General features: G+C 47.9%; 1 protein-coding gene across 1 annotated transcript in view; it reads left to right on the forward strand.

Annotated features, from left to right (window-relative positions):
• The window catches only part of LOC138580226 (centrosome-associated protein CEP250-like), a 1,782,457-nt gene that overhangs the window by 414,318 nt on the left and 1,355,189 nt on the right, over positions 1 to 12,950 (forward strand). The window lies entirely within an intron of this gene.

Genomic DNA, 12,950 nt, shown 5'->3' on the forward strand with positions numbered 1-12,950 from the left:
CCCATGTTTTTTTAACATGACCCTCATACTCCCTTCAAATTTCCGAGCTGTAGTATTGCTCGCCCCCACCAACAACAAACATGACGTTGGGTCACTTATCCTGTCCTTCTCGCTCCTGGTCATCTTCCGACTCTGGGCAGCCCTGTGAACAGCCAACATGCTGCTTCCTCTGGGGTTTCAAAAAAGTGTGCTTTGCCTTTGTGTGCAGGACCTTTAGTTTTGCTGGGTACAAAAGCATACATTTGAATCCAGCTTTTCGCAATCTTCTTTTCACTGCCACATAGCTGTAGCGCTGTCTCTGTACTAGCATGGTGTAATCCGGGTAAGCGGTGATCGTTGCTGACGCTCGAGTTATTGTTCCCCCTTTCTAAAAGAATTCTAGGATCTTTTCCCTGTCCCTGTAGTTCAATATCTCTGCTATAATTGCGCGGGGCGGAGCACCAGGTTGAGGCCTCCTAGTCTCGGCCCTGTGCGCTTGTTCAATTGCAAACCCCTGAGAGAGTTTGCTAGCCCCTATTTCCTGGATTATCATATTCTGCATATAATCCGTGGGGTCAGAGCCTTTTTCTCCTTCCGGTAGGCCCACCACGAGTATGTTATTGCATCTTGCACGTCCTTCCGTTTCTTCTGCTCGGTTTTCCAGGTTAGCCACTTGTTGCTTCTGTATATGAACCTCCTTGGCATTGGTGCCACTGACGTCCGTATTTGTTTTGACAGCGCTCTCCAGGCCACTTGTCCATTCTGCCAGCGCCCTCGCATCTTGTCTCATTAAGTTGACATCTACCCCCACTGGGTCTTAAGTTCCAGTGTCACCTTCAGCTCTGCCATCGCAGTCGCCCACGAGGATTTTAGTTCCGTGATGGCTGCGAGGATCCGATCGTCTCTTGGCGAGGTAATCCCTCCCTGTGCAGTGGTCATGGCCTGTGCTGGTGTAGTTTGGGACTGCTGCGGTTTGGTAGATATGTCCATTGTTGGCTGTTTGCCTTTGCTTCCTCTGAGAGCCATTGCCCTAGGCGTCACTGTGTAGTGGAGGTCCCAGACATTACCTGCACCCCTACCCCCCATTTCGAGGTACCAGGAGCATACACGCCAAGGTATGTGACATATGAGGAGCAGATGAACCAACAAAGAGCTGCACTGGGACCCTGCCCAGTGTACATTAGACGATCCATACCTGTTGAAGCGCCCATAACCAGACAACCCTGGGCAGCACGGTACCCTATCAGACAGCTGTACCAGCCGCTGAGACGAAATGAAGAGTACCTACAGACGGTCCATGAAGAGATCCAAAGATCCTTAATGGAAGGCCAGTGGAAATGACATAAGAGCCTGAACAGACTCGCGAATGAACAAAAACGGCTATCGATCGCCAGCTATGAAAATAGATGAAATGGACACAGGAAAGAGACGATATTAAAACGTAAGGAAACGTTGTTATGAGACAAGATGGAAGTAACCAACCAGTTAACTCGTGTAAATAGGCTTGGAACGCAAGAAGCTAAGAAACCGATACTGCTTGCCATGCTTAGTAGAATAATAGAAGCGGCAAGCGCCAACTATATCTACCTCAATAAGGCACGCTATACAAGTGCGACTCCATTTTGTAAAAGCAGAAGTCTGCCCAGGCGGCCAGAGGCCTAACATGAAAAGTTTCATAACCCAGCCAGAGTGTAGAGGAAGAGCGGAATCGAAACTCAAAAAAGAGCAGCACATGCCTGGGTCAGCCAGAGAAAGGGAGGAGAGTGTCAGCTAACAAGACTCAAGCTTCAGAGCATACCAGCCTGTCCCGTGAAGGTCAAGATAAGGGAGGCCCTTAGAGGTGGCAGGGCCGAAGCAGAATTAAATACACTTAAAGCTGGAAACTGAAGCAGATTCATGGTGAACAGACACGTGACCAGCCAGGCGCGAAGAGGTACCATCGCCTGATGTCATCCAGAACCCGAGGATGCCATAACTTTTCCTGATAAGAGGCTACAGTCTCAAGGCCATACCCAGCCAACTAATTGACACATAGTCCTAAAATACTGATTGATGGAAGGGTGAAACTTGGGACACCATGCATCTGGGTGTCCATTCTGCATGCTGCTAATTAAAATGGGGATTTATGTCTAGGGGTGGAACCTGCCCAATCACAATGTAATCTAGGGTCCTATAGATAGTAGAACCAATAGGACGTCGTACTTGTAGTGACGTCTATCACGTGTGATGTAGAGGGAGGGCCGTAGACACCTACCCGAGAAGAGTCATCCAATCCGCATGCTCTATTATCATATACAGATATAGCACCTTTCCTAACCAATGATATTGCATGTTGAGTTTGTAGAATTAGACGTCAATGATGACGAGTTTTATGCATAAAAGTTGCTGTTCAGCTGAAGTCCAAAGAAGTTGGAGCGAGACAGGTGATCGCAACTATGCTGATTTCCATGTGTTTCCCTGTTTGATGTACTTGTCATTAAACAGACTTCCCTTTGCCAAACTACTGAGTCCTCCTTATTAAGTCGTGTTGGAGTAAGTGAATCCTGCACCCCCATTCCTCACATGGTGCAGCTATCTTGTCTTATAAGTACTCGAGGGTGAGGACTGACCTATGGGCCCGTCAGTGGATATTCCGCCCTCCCGTACACTTGGTAGCAGAGGATGGTTTCGCCCATCGATTATTGATTATATAATTTTAAGACACCCATAGACCGACGGCACGAAGTAACTCTAGGCCTTCGGTAATATCACGAGTCCTTTCGCCATTCTGGCTGAGTAGACTGAGAAGCTTCCCATGGACAATGATAGTGTAAGTCCATAAAAATCTGCAGTGGGTCTGAAGGAACCTGCCCTTCGCATTCCCACGGGCAGCCGATCGGACGAAAAGACCGCAAGAGGCTGAAGAGGAAGGGTCTGTGATCCCGAAGCTCCAGAGAGGAAAAAGATGCGATCGGTGAGTGAAACAACAAACTCGTTACTTTGGCAAATGTAAGGATACCGGGGGGGCACCTGAGAGAAAAACATAAGGATACCGGGGAGGGGGGCAACCGAGATAAAAAGATAAGGTTACCGGGGGGGCACCCGAGAGACAAACGTAAGGATTTGCCTTGTTCCTGCGCTTTAATACAGAGGTCAGAAGAAACGTGAGCTCATAGCCCATATAATAAGGGACACTTAGACTACGGTGACGTTTAAAGACGCATCAAAGGAGTTTGTTTAAACTCCCTGACGGGGTATTGATTAGAAGGCCCTTCTAGAAGAAGAAGAACCCTCACCTTCTCGCATTACCACCCCCCACCCAACTAGTGCCCAGCTCCATCCCTGGATCTCAGGCTCCCCCGCATTTAGCCCTTTTCTTGGCTGTTGCCAGTACTTGGGACCCAGCAGGGAGATAACGCCCTATCGGCGCACCTACTAATTCAACTAATGGGGATAAGTCGCATGCATCCTGTGTCTCCTATGTTGAACTATAGATCGCCGCTCTCTTACATCTCATGTCTTATTTACTCGCTAGTATATTCCAGTCCAAAAAGTCCACTTGGCGAGTATGTATGTTAATTAGTTCCCATGTTTTTTTAACATGACCCTCATACTCCCTTCAAATTTCCGAGCTGTAGTATTGCTCGCCCCCACCAACAACAAACATGACGTTGGGTCACTTATCCTGTCCTTCTCGCTCCTGGTCATCTTCCGACTCTGGGCAGCCCTGTGAACAGCCAACATGCTGCTTCCTCTGGGGTTTCAAAAAAGTGTGCTTTGCCTTTGTGTGCAGGACCTTTAGTTTCGCTGGGTACAAAAGCATACATTTGAATCCAGCTTTTCGCAATCTTCTTTTCACTGCCGCATAGCTTTAGCGCTGTGTCTGTACTAGCATGGTGTAATCCGGGTAAGCGGTGATCGTTGCTGACGCTCGAGTTATTGTTCCCCCTTTCTAAAAGAATTCTAGGATCTTTTCCCTGTCCCTGTAGTTCAATATCTCTGCTATAATTGCGCGGGGCGGAGCACCAGGTTGAGGCCTCCTAGTCTCGGCCCTGTGCGCTTGTTCAATTGCAAACCCCTGAGAGAGTTTGCTAGCCCCTATTTCCTGGATTATCATATTCTGCATATAATCCGTGGGGTCAGAGCCTTTTTCTCCTTCCGGTAGGCCCACCACGAGTATGTTATTGCATCTTGCTCGTCCTTCCGTTTCTTCTGCTCGGCTTTCCAGGTTAGCCACTTGTTGCTTCTGTATATGAACCTCCTTGGCATTGGTGCCACTGACGTCCGTATTTGTTTTGACAGCGCTCTCCAGGCCACTTGTCCATTCTGCCAGCGCCCTCGCATCTTGTCTCATTAAGTTGACATCTACCCCCAATGGGTCTTAAGTTCCAGTGTCACCTTCAGCTCTGCCATCGCAGTCGCCCACGAGGATTTTAGTTCCGTGATGGCTGCGAGGATCCGATGATCGTCTCTTGGCGAGGTAATCTCTCCCTGTGCAGTGGTCATGGCCTGTGCTGGTGTAGTTTGGGACTGCTGCGGTTTGGTAAATATGTCCATTGTTGGCTGTTTGCCTTTGCTTCCTCTGAGAGCCATTGCCCTAGGCGTCACTGTGTAGTGGAGCTCCCAGACATTACCTGCACCCCTGCCCCCCATTTCGAGGTACCAGGAGCATACACGCCAAGGTATGTGACATATGAGGAGCAGATGAACCAACAAAGAGCTGCACTGGGACTCTGCCCAGTGTACATTAGACGATCCATACCTGTTGAAGCGCCCATAACCAGACAACCCTGGGCAGCACGGTACCCTATCAGACAGCTGTACCAGCCGCTGAGACGAAATGAAGAGTACCTACAGACGGTCCATGAAGAGATCCAAAGATCCTTAATGGAAGGCCAGTGGAAATGCCATAAGAGCCTGAACAGACTCGCGAATGAACAAAAACGGCTATCGAACGCCAGCTATGAAAATAGATGAAATGGACACAGGAAAGAGACGATATTAAAACGTAAGGAAACGTTGTTATGAGACAAGATGGAAGTAACCAACCAGTTAACTCGTGTAAATAGGCTTGGAACGCAAGAAGCTAAGAAACCGATACTGCTTGCCATGCTTAGTAGAATAATAGAAGCGGCAAGCGCCAACTATATCTACCTCAATAAGGCACACTATACAAGTGCGACTCCATTTTGTAAAAGCAGAAGTGTGCCCAGGCGGCCAGAGGCCTAACATGCCAAGTTTCATAACCCAGCCAGAGTGTAGAGGAAGAGCGGAATCGAAACTCAAAAAAGAGCAGCACATGCCTGGGAAATCGAGGTCAGCCAGAGAAAGGGAGGAGAGTGTCAGCTAACAAGACTCAAGCTTCAGAGCATACCAGCCTGTCCCGTGAAGGTCAAGATAAGGGAGGCCCTTGGAGGTGGCAGGGCCGAAGCAGAATTAAATACACTTAAAGCTGGAAACTGAAGCAGATTCATGGTGAACAGACACGTGACCAGCCAGGCGTGAAGAGGTACCATCGCCTGATGTCATCCAGAACCCGAGGATGCCATAACTTTTCCTGATAAGAGGCTACAGTCTCAAGGCCATACCCAGCCAACTAATTGACACATAGTCCTAAAATACTGATTGATGGAAGGGTGAAACTTGGGACACCCTGCATCTGGGTGTCCATTCTGCATGCTGCTAATTAAAATGGGGATTTATGTCTAGGGGTGGAACCTGCCCAATCACAATGTAATCTAGGGTCCTATAGATAGTAGAACCAATAGGACGTCGTACTTGTAGTGACGTCTATCACGTGTGATGTAGAGGGAGGGGCGTAGACACCTACCCGAGAAGAGTCATCCAATCCGCATGCTCTATTATCATATACAGATATAGCACCTTTCCTAACCAATGATATTGCATGTTGAGTTTGTAGAATTAGACGTCAATGATGACGAGTTTTATGCATAAAAGTTGCTGTTCAGCTGAAGTCCAAGGAAGTTGGAGCGAGACAGGTGATCGCAACTATGCTGATTTCCATGTGTTTCCCTGTTTGATGTACTTGTCATTAAACAGACTTCCCTTTGCCAAACTACTGAGTCCTCCTTATTAAGTCGTGTTGGAGTAAGTGAATCCTGCACCCCCATTCCTCACATGGTGCAGCTATCTTGTCTTATAAGTACTCGAGGGTGAGGACTGACCTATGGGCCCGTCAGTGGATATTCCGCCCTCCCGTACACTTGGTAGCAGAGGATGGTTTCGCCCATCGATTATTGATTATATAATTTTAAGACACCCATAGACCGACGGCACGAAGTAACTCTAGGCCTTCGGTAATATCACAAGTCCTTTCGCCATTCTGGCTGAGTAGACTGAGAAGCTTCCCATGGACAATGATAGTGTAAGTCCATAAAAATCTGCAGTGGGTCTGAAGGAACCTGCCCTTCGCATTCCCACGGGCAGCCGATCGGACGAAAAGACCGCAAGAGGCTGAAGAGGAAGGGTCTGTGATCTCGAAGCTCCAGAGAGGAAAAAGATGCGATCGGTGAGTGAAACAACAAACTCGTTACTTTGGCAGATGTAAGGATACCGGGGGAGCACCTGAGAGAAAAACGTAAGGATACCGGGGAGGGGGGCAACCGAGAGAAAAAGATAAGGTTACCGGGGGGGCACCCGAGAGACAAACGTAAGGATTTGCCTTGTTCCTGCGCTTTAATACAGAGGTCAGAAGAAACGTGAACTCATAGCCCATATAATAAGGGACACTTAGACTACGGTGACGTTTAAAGACGCATTAAAGGAGTTTGTTTAAACTCCCTGACGGGGTATTGATTAGAAGGCAGGTATATGTATGACCAGATGGTGTCCGTCTAGTCTGTCAAGTGTCTGTTATATGTGTTCTGTTGTACGTCAAATATAAAAGAACTGTATCGTTGATTGTTCGAAAATGAAATTTGGTTTTACGCGATTCTGTAACTGAGAGGGAATCGCCAATGAATTGATGGTTTTGAGTTAATTGATAGTATACATTTTGGCGGGAAAAGATTGGATTGGAGCTTGCGTGTTTGGTGCTCGCTCATACTATTGGAAGGATAAAACTGTATAAATATTGTTGATAACGAAATTGGGAATGGAGGAGGTTACCCCACTTGCGCATCTGTGTAAACAGTTACCCAAACATGCAGCTTAACTTCAAAAGTACAGCACAGAGTGGGTTAACGGCACCGCCCACAAGATGTTTATGCCTTGGTCACAGAATGGGTCCCTATCTAAAGCCGTTTTACAACATATGACGACTTATCTACATGCACATATACAGGTAAGAAGCTAGAGAAACGTCTTGCTGTTCTAGAACTTTGGAAGATCTTCGAACAGCTAAAGGAGGAAGAACCTCCTGCAGATTGATATTAAACGTATGCACGGAGGGGATATTAAACGTATGCACGGAGGGGGGTGAGATGCCTACCGTGCCACCAGCCCCACCTGAGCCAGTCATCGAGGGAAGTAAGTCAGAGGGACTCTATCCACTAAGAGAACTAAAGGCAGCCACGGGGTACAGCAACTTACATACAATAGTGACGAAATAAAAGAGAAGGAGCAAGAAATGAATCTTGCCTCCGCAGTCCAACGGGGCAAGGAGAGACGCGATGATGAAGGGAAGGACCAGGCACAGAGTTGTGCATCTCTAGTTGGGGAGAGAGAGGGAAAGAAAGGGAAAGGAAGTGAAAATAGAACAGATGAGATAGCATTCGCGAAAGACGAATGGATGGGAGGTTAGATATTGCTGAAGTTGGATGGAAAAGGAAGTGATGATATAAGGCCAAGAGAGAGGTCTGATGAGACGCATAGGAAAGAGAGAGAAAAAGAGATGGAAATAAGGGATGAAAGGACAAGAAGGAAGGATAGGCTGAAGTGAGGACAACTATACCGCGAAGAGCAAGAGAGACAGCTTGTTCACAAACAAAAGGCAACCTATGACCAACACAGGCAGGATATGCAAAGGTTGGAAGAAGAGCAAAGGGTACATGAGAAGAGAGTGAAGAGAAGGTGAGGAAAATAGAAGGGCAAAGGAACGTAGAAATGAAAGGATGACGGAAGTAGACAAGGCTAGAGAAGAAGCGAGGAAACGCAAGGAAGTAGATGAGGAAGCAGAACGTAAGCGCAGACAGAGGGCACGGGATCTTGAATATTTGGAGCTGGGAAGTTAAAAAACCCAATCCTGTTGTATAATGGGAAGACATAGAAGAATTCTTTCCTGCACACGACTCGGTGCAAGGTATAAGTGGGACAAATATTGAAGATGACTTCGACACCAGAAGTACCGGGGAAACGATCGATAAAATATATGATGAGATGTGGCTGGAGCAAATCTCCTAAGGGGGAAGGGAAGACGAGCACCTGGAGAACACTGTTATGACACAGAGGATGTCACCCGAAGTAGTGGGAGCGCGGGACTGACCCTAAACATGCTGGAAATTGGGCAGAACGAAGAAGATGCAAGGAGTTGTGTAAAGTGGGAGTATTCAGAATCTGACTCCGGTGGGGAAACGAAGGACGATGGCACAAAAAGCGGCTCCCAAGGGACCAAGGGGTACGATGGTCAGACGCTAGCGGGTCCACAGCTAGGACACCAAAGTCTGCCGACATGAAGGAATACCCCACGTCGGAGAGGGGCGTCAGCACCTGCCTATGCAGACAGATTAAGGGCATTGCCAGGTAGACGGCAAGGCGGGAATGCTACCCCAGCAGAGATTAAGAGAACTATGGGAAGAGAGAAGGGAGACTGTGTATTCCAATTCCCGCTGCTAGAAAAAGGGGGAGCAAGACCGCAATATATTCCATGGCCACACATGGACCTGAGAGAACCTAAAAAATAAGCTTCCAATGCTGACATCAGGAGCCGGGAAGTGGACACATGAGCTAGAGAAAATGACGGGCGTGTCACCTTAGCTATAGGGGACATTAAGGGCCTCCTAATCACCATACTTGGTGAAAGAGCAGACGATGTATGGAAACGGGCAGGCTACCCTAGGGTAACCATAATTAACACCTCCCATGACAGAGCACCGTTTAATAATTGTAGAGCAGCAGTGTGGAAAGCACTAAGAACGCTATATCCAGACACTTCAGATATGGGAGCTATAATGACTCGGAAAATGAAAGAGTCAAAAGATCCGTTGATTTATATTCAGAATTTTCAAGACGCATGGGTGCTTGAAACGCATGAGTCTTGGACGAAATCTATCCCTGTATTCTACCCTATATTATGCCACGGGTTGCCCGAGCCAGTGCAGAAACCGCTCAAGAAATTGGTAGGAGTAGAAGCTACACCATGGGCTGAAATACAGTTGACAATAGCACACTACTGTAGGTTGTTGAAAGAAAGAACCGGAAAAAGGAGGCAACTCGTAAGGGTGAGGAGGCAAACTGGTGCAAAAGAAACTCTCAAAGTATGCTCTCGAGGGAGCCATGCTGACAAGCCCAGTTGAACCAAGCACGCAATCAGCAGCCAACCCATCCCAAAATAACCAAGGTAACGTGGGTTTTTACCAGAGGGGAAGGGGTTTCGGAGGAAGAGGATGGCAGAGTAACCAGGGTGGGTTTTGAGGTAACCAGCGGGGTATTCAGGCTAACCAAGGTGGATTTCAAAATGTGCAGATGGGCAGTCCAGCTGCGCCAGATGGACAGATGGCCCGACCACTGCCAGTGTGTTGGCTATGTGGAATAACAGGGCATGTGGCGCGCATGTGCAGAAGCCAAGGCATGTGGCAAAATAGCCAAGGGATGGGGACAGGCATGGTGAATCAGCCTGCCGACCCAAACCAGGGAGATGCACAAAATCACACAGTGCAGCAGCAGGCGTCAGGCTTGCAGCAAGGTGCGTAGCAAGTGGTTCAACCCTCGAACATGGGGAACTTGCCACAGGGACAATCCCAGCAGGCACCACTGCAAATGTTTCAGGGCACTAACACAGGAGGGGGAGTAAACCCAGGAAATGGGGGAAATCCACAGGTATACAGTGGGCCGAACCTATATATGAAATAGGACAGCTCACGGGGGACTCTGATGTGCTCTATCCTATCAGTGACACCAGATCCTAATAGAGAACCTAGGGTGAATGTCGTCATAGGGGGTAAAGAATATTCCTTTTTAGTCGACACGGGTGCGACACGCTCGTGCATACGAGAAGGCAAGTTTTCCTTGTCCGGCGAGGCCATAGATACTCAGTTTCACAGGAGCTCACAATAGAGTTCCCTTTACAGACGCGCACCCTGTCTCTGTAGGAGAGTGCGAACTGGATGTACCCTTATTGTATTCATGTCAGACCCCAGTAAATATCCTGGGTCCGGATTTGAGGACAAAATTGAATATGACAATCTCGTTTAGCGAGAATGGTATAGTGTGCTCCACTCCCAGAATGCATTATTCAAACGTGTGCGAAATGATCAGAGCATACTCAGGACGCATAGCCATGAGGGCTATACCCTTGGATCCAGAAGTCTTCGCATATGGTGTGCGTATGCTTATGGCAGGATTGCCAGGCCTCGCAGATAGAACCATGAGGACACCTGATGAGTTCCTATTCAGACCCAGGATACCTATGCTTGAAGAAGAGGGACAAGTGTTTCCCTTGGTGATACAATCTGCCGCAGTGCGAGGGGAGTAGCACTGGTCGAGGGATATGATGATGAAGGTAGACAATGGTGCGCGATTATCGCCATCGAAGAAGGTTATCGAGTTACTGACGTCACCGATGATGATCTGTTCGAAGGACACCCTGACCTAGAAGACACAAGGGTGGAAGTGAATCTCATATTTTGGGTCAAAATTATCAAATGAGAAGTGCCACAAAGAATGATATTGGCACTGATACGTCCAGAATACTTTGATGATGACATGGCCCAAGTACCCGCCACTGTATGGATTACAGGGCCTTATGACGTAGGCTTCTTGAAGGGGGCAGGTGCAGTGAAAATTAAATTGAAACCAGGAGCAATTTTACCAAGAGCGCAACAATATCCCATGTCCAGAGAGGCGGATGAGGGGATTGCGAAGACAATTTCCGCCATGATGAAGCAGGGCATCCTAGTGACGTCAGAATCACCTTGCAACACAGTGATATACCCTGTCAAGAAATCAAAAAGAGGGTCTTGGCGTTAAATCCAAGATTTAAGAGCATTAAACGATATTGTTGAAGCTGAGTTCCCTTTAGTCCTGAATCCATCTACAATCCTATGTAACATACCCACTGAGGCAAAATATTTCACGGTGATTGACTTGAAAAACACGTTTTTCTCAATCCCGTTGCACCGTGACTCACAAGACCTGACGTCATTCACTTTCAGACGAATGCGCCTGAAAAGTACGAGGTTGCCACAGGGGTACTGTGAGTCTCCATCCATTTACAACAGAATCTTGCAAATGGACCTAAGCAATATTGTGGTTGACAGTGTTGTTTTTCAGTATGTGAATTACATTCTGATCTGCAGCATCACTGAGGAACAATGCAGGCGCGACTCTGTCCAGCTACTGACTATCTTAGCTGAGAAAGGATATAAAATTGATAAGGAAAAGTTACAATACTGTCAGCGAGAGGTGCTGTAAATAGGCCAGCTAATCTCACATGAAGGTAAAAAGGTAACTCCAGAAAGGGCTGAAGCTATCATGAACACGGCTAACCCGCTCACGATAAAACAAATGCAAAGCTTCTTAAGCCTGTGCAATTATGTCCGAGCACGGGTCTTCGACTACAGCTCGTATACCAAGCCCTTGCTTCAGTCCCTAAAGAAGGCCCAGACGACAAAGGGAAAGCTCGAATGGACTGAGGCAATGGAAAAGGGGTTTGCAGAACTCAAGGGGGTAATTTGTAAGGCCCCAGTTCTCGGGATCCCCAATTATGCAGAGGAGTTCTACTTGTTCTCACATACCAATGGCAGTTTTATGACGGCAGTGCTCGCTCAGTGAACCTCACTGGGGTACAAGCCCCATGCATATTACAGTGGGAGTCTGGACCCGGTCATGAGGAACCACTTCTCATGCGAACAAAATCTAGCTGCTGCCGCGTTCGACATTGAGAAGGCGTCATCCATTGATGGGGTGCTCCATGACATTGTACGTTGAGCACTCGCTATTCGCCACACTAGAGAAGCCAAAGGGCACATTGACATCTCGGAGAGCATCTGCATATGAAGTGATTATCTCCAACCCATCGATCAAAATAGTTTGATGTAAAACAGTAAACCCAGCTATGTTCATAGCTGAGCCAGTCACAGAGGGAAAACCTGTACATGATTGTGCGAATTATGAGGAATTCTATGATGAAATCCCATGGGTAAAGGAAAATGCCCTGGCAGGTAGTGAAATCGCATTCATTGACGGTTCTTCGAGAATCGATCAAGAAGATGGACAAAGATATACAGGCGTGGCCGTGGTAAAACACCTAGCGGATGGAGAGTTTCAAGTACTCGTTAGTGCATGAATACATCTCATTATTCGGCACAGGCTGCAGAACTATTGGCACTGATGCTCGCAATTGAGAATCACGCAGACCAGGAAGTAAGTGTACAGTGACTCTGCCTATGTGACATCTACCGTGCATGCAGGTCTAGCACGCTGGAAAAGGAGGGGCTACCTCCGAGCGGACGGCACGCCAGTGCAACATGCAGCCTTATTGGACAGGTTGATAAAAGCACTTCAGCTCCCAGTGGGCATAGCGGTCGTGAAATGCGCCGCCCACACCAAAGGGACTGACTTTGTGTCATGTGGAAACCATGAAGCGGACGCCAAACGGATGGCATCCAAAAAGGAAACAATCATGGACGTGGAGGTGGCACGTACCCATGAGCGTATGATAGTAGCGCGAGCCACACTTGAGGCCTACAGCAACATGGGACAGACTCAGCTAATGGAACTCCAAGGGGAGGCACCTCAGGAGGAGAAGAATTTGTGGAAGCGTCGAGGGTGTTCCTTAAACCCCTCTGATGGTTTGTGGAGGCAAGACAGCACTG

The sequence above is a fragment of the Ambystoma mexicanum genome, chromosome 3p, assembly GCF_040938575.1.
Source record: "Ambystoma mexicanum isolate Mex_15411 chromosome 3p, UKY_AmexF1_1, whole genome shotgun sequence".
Taxonomy (NCBI): domain Eukaryota; kingdom Metazoa; phylum Chordata; class Amphibia; order Caudata; family Ambystomatidae; genus Ambystoma; species Ambystoma mexicanum.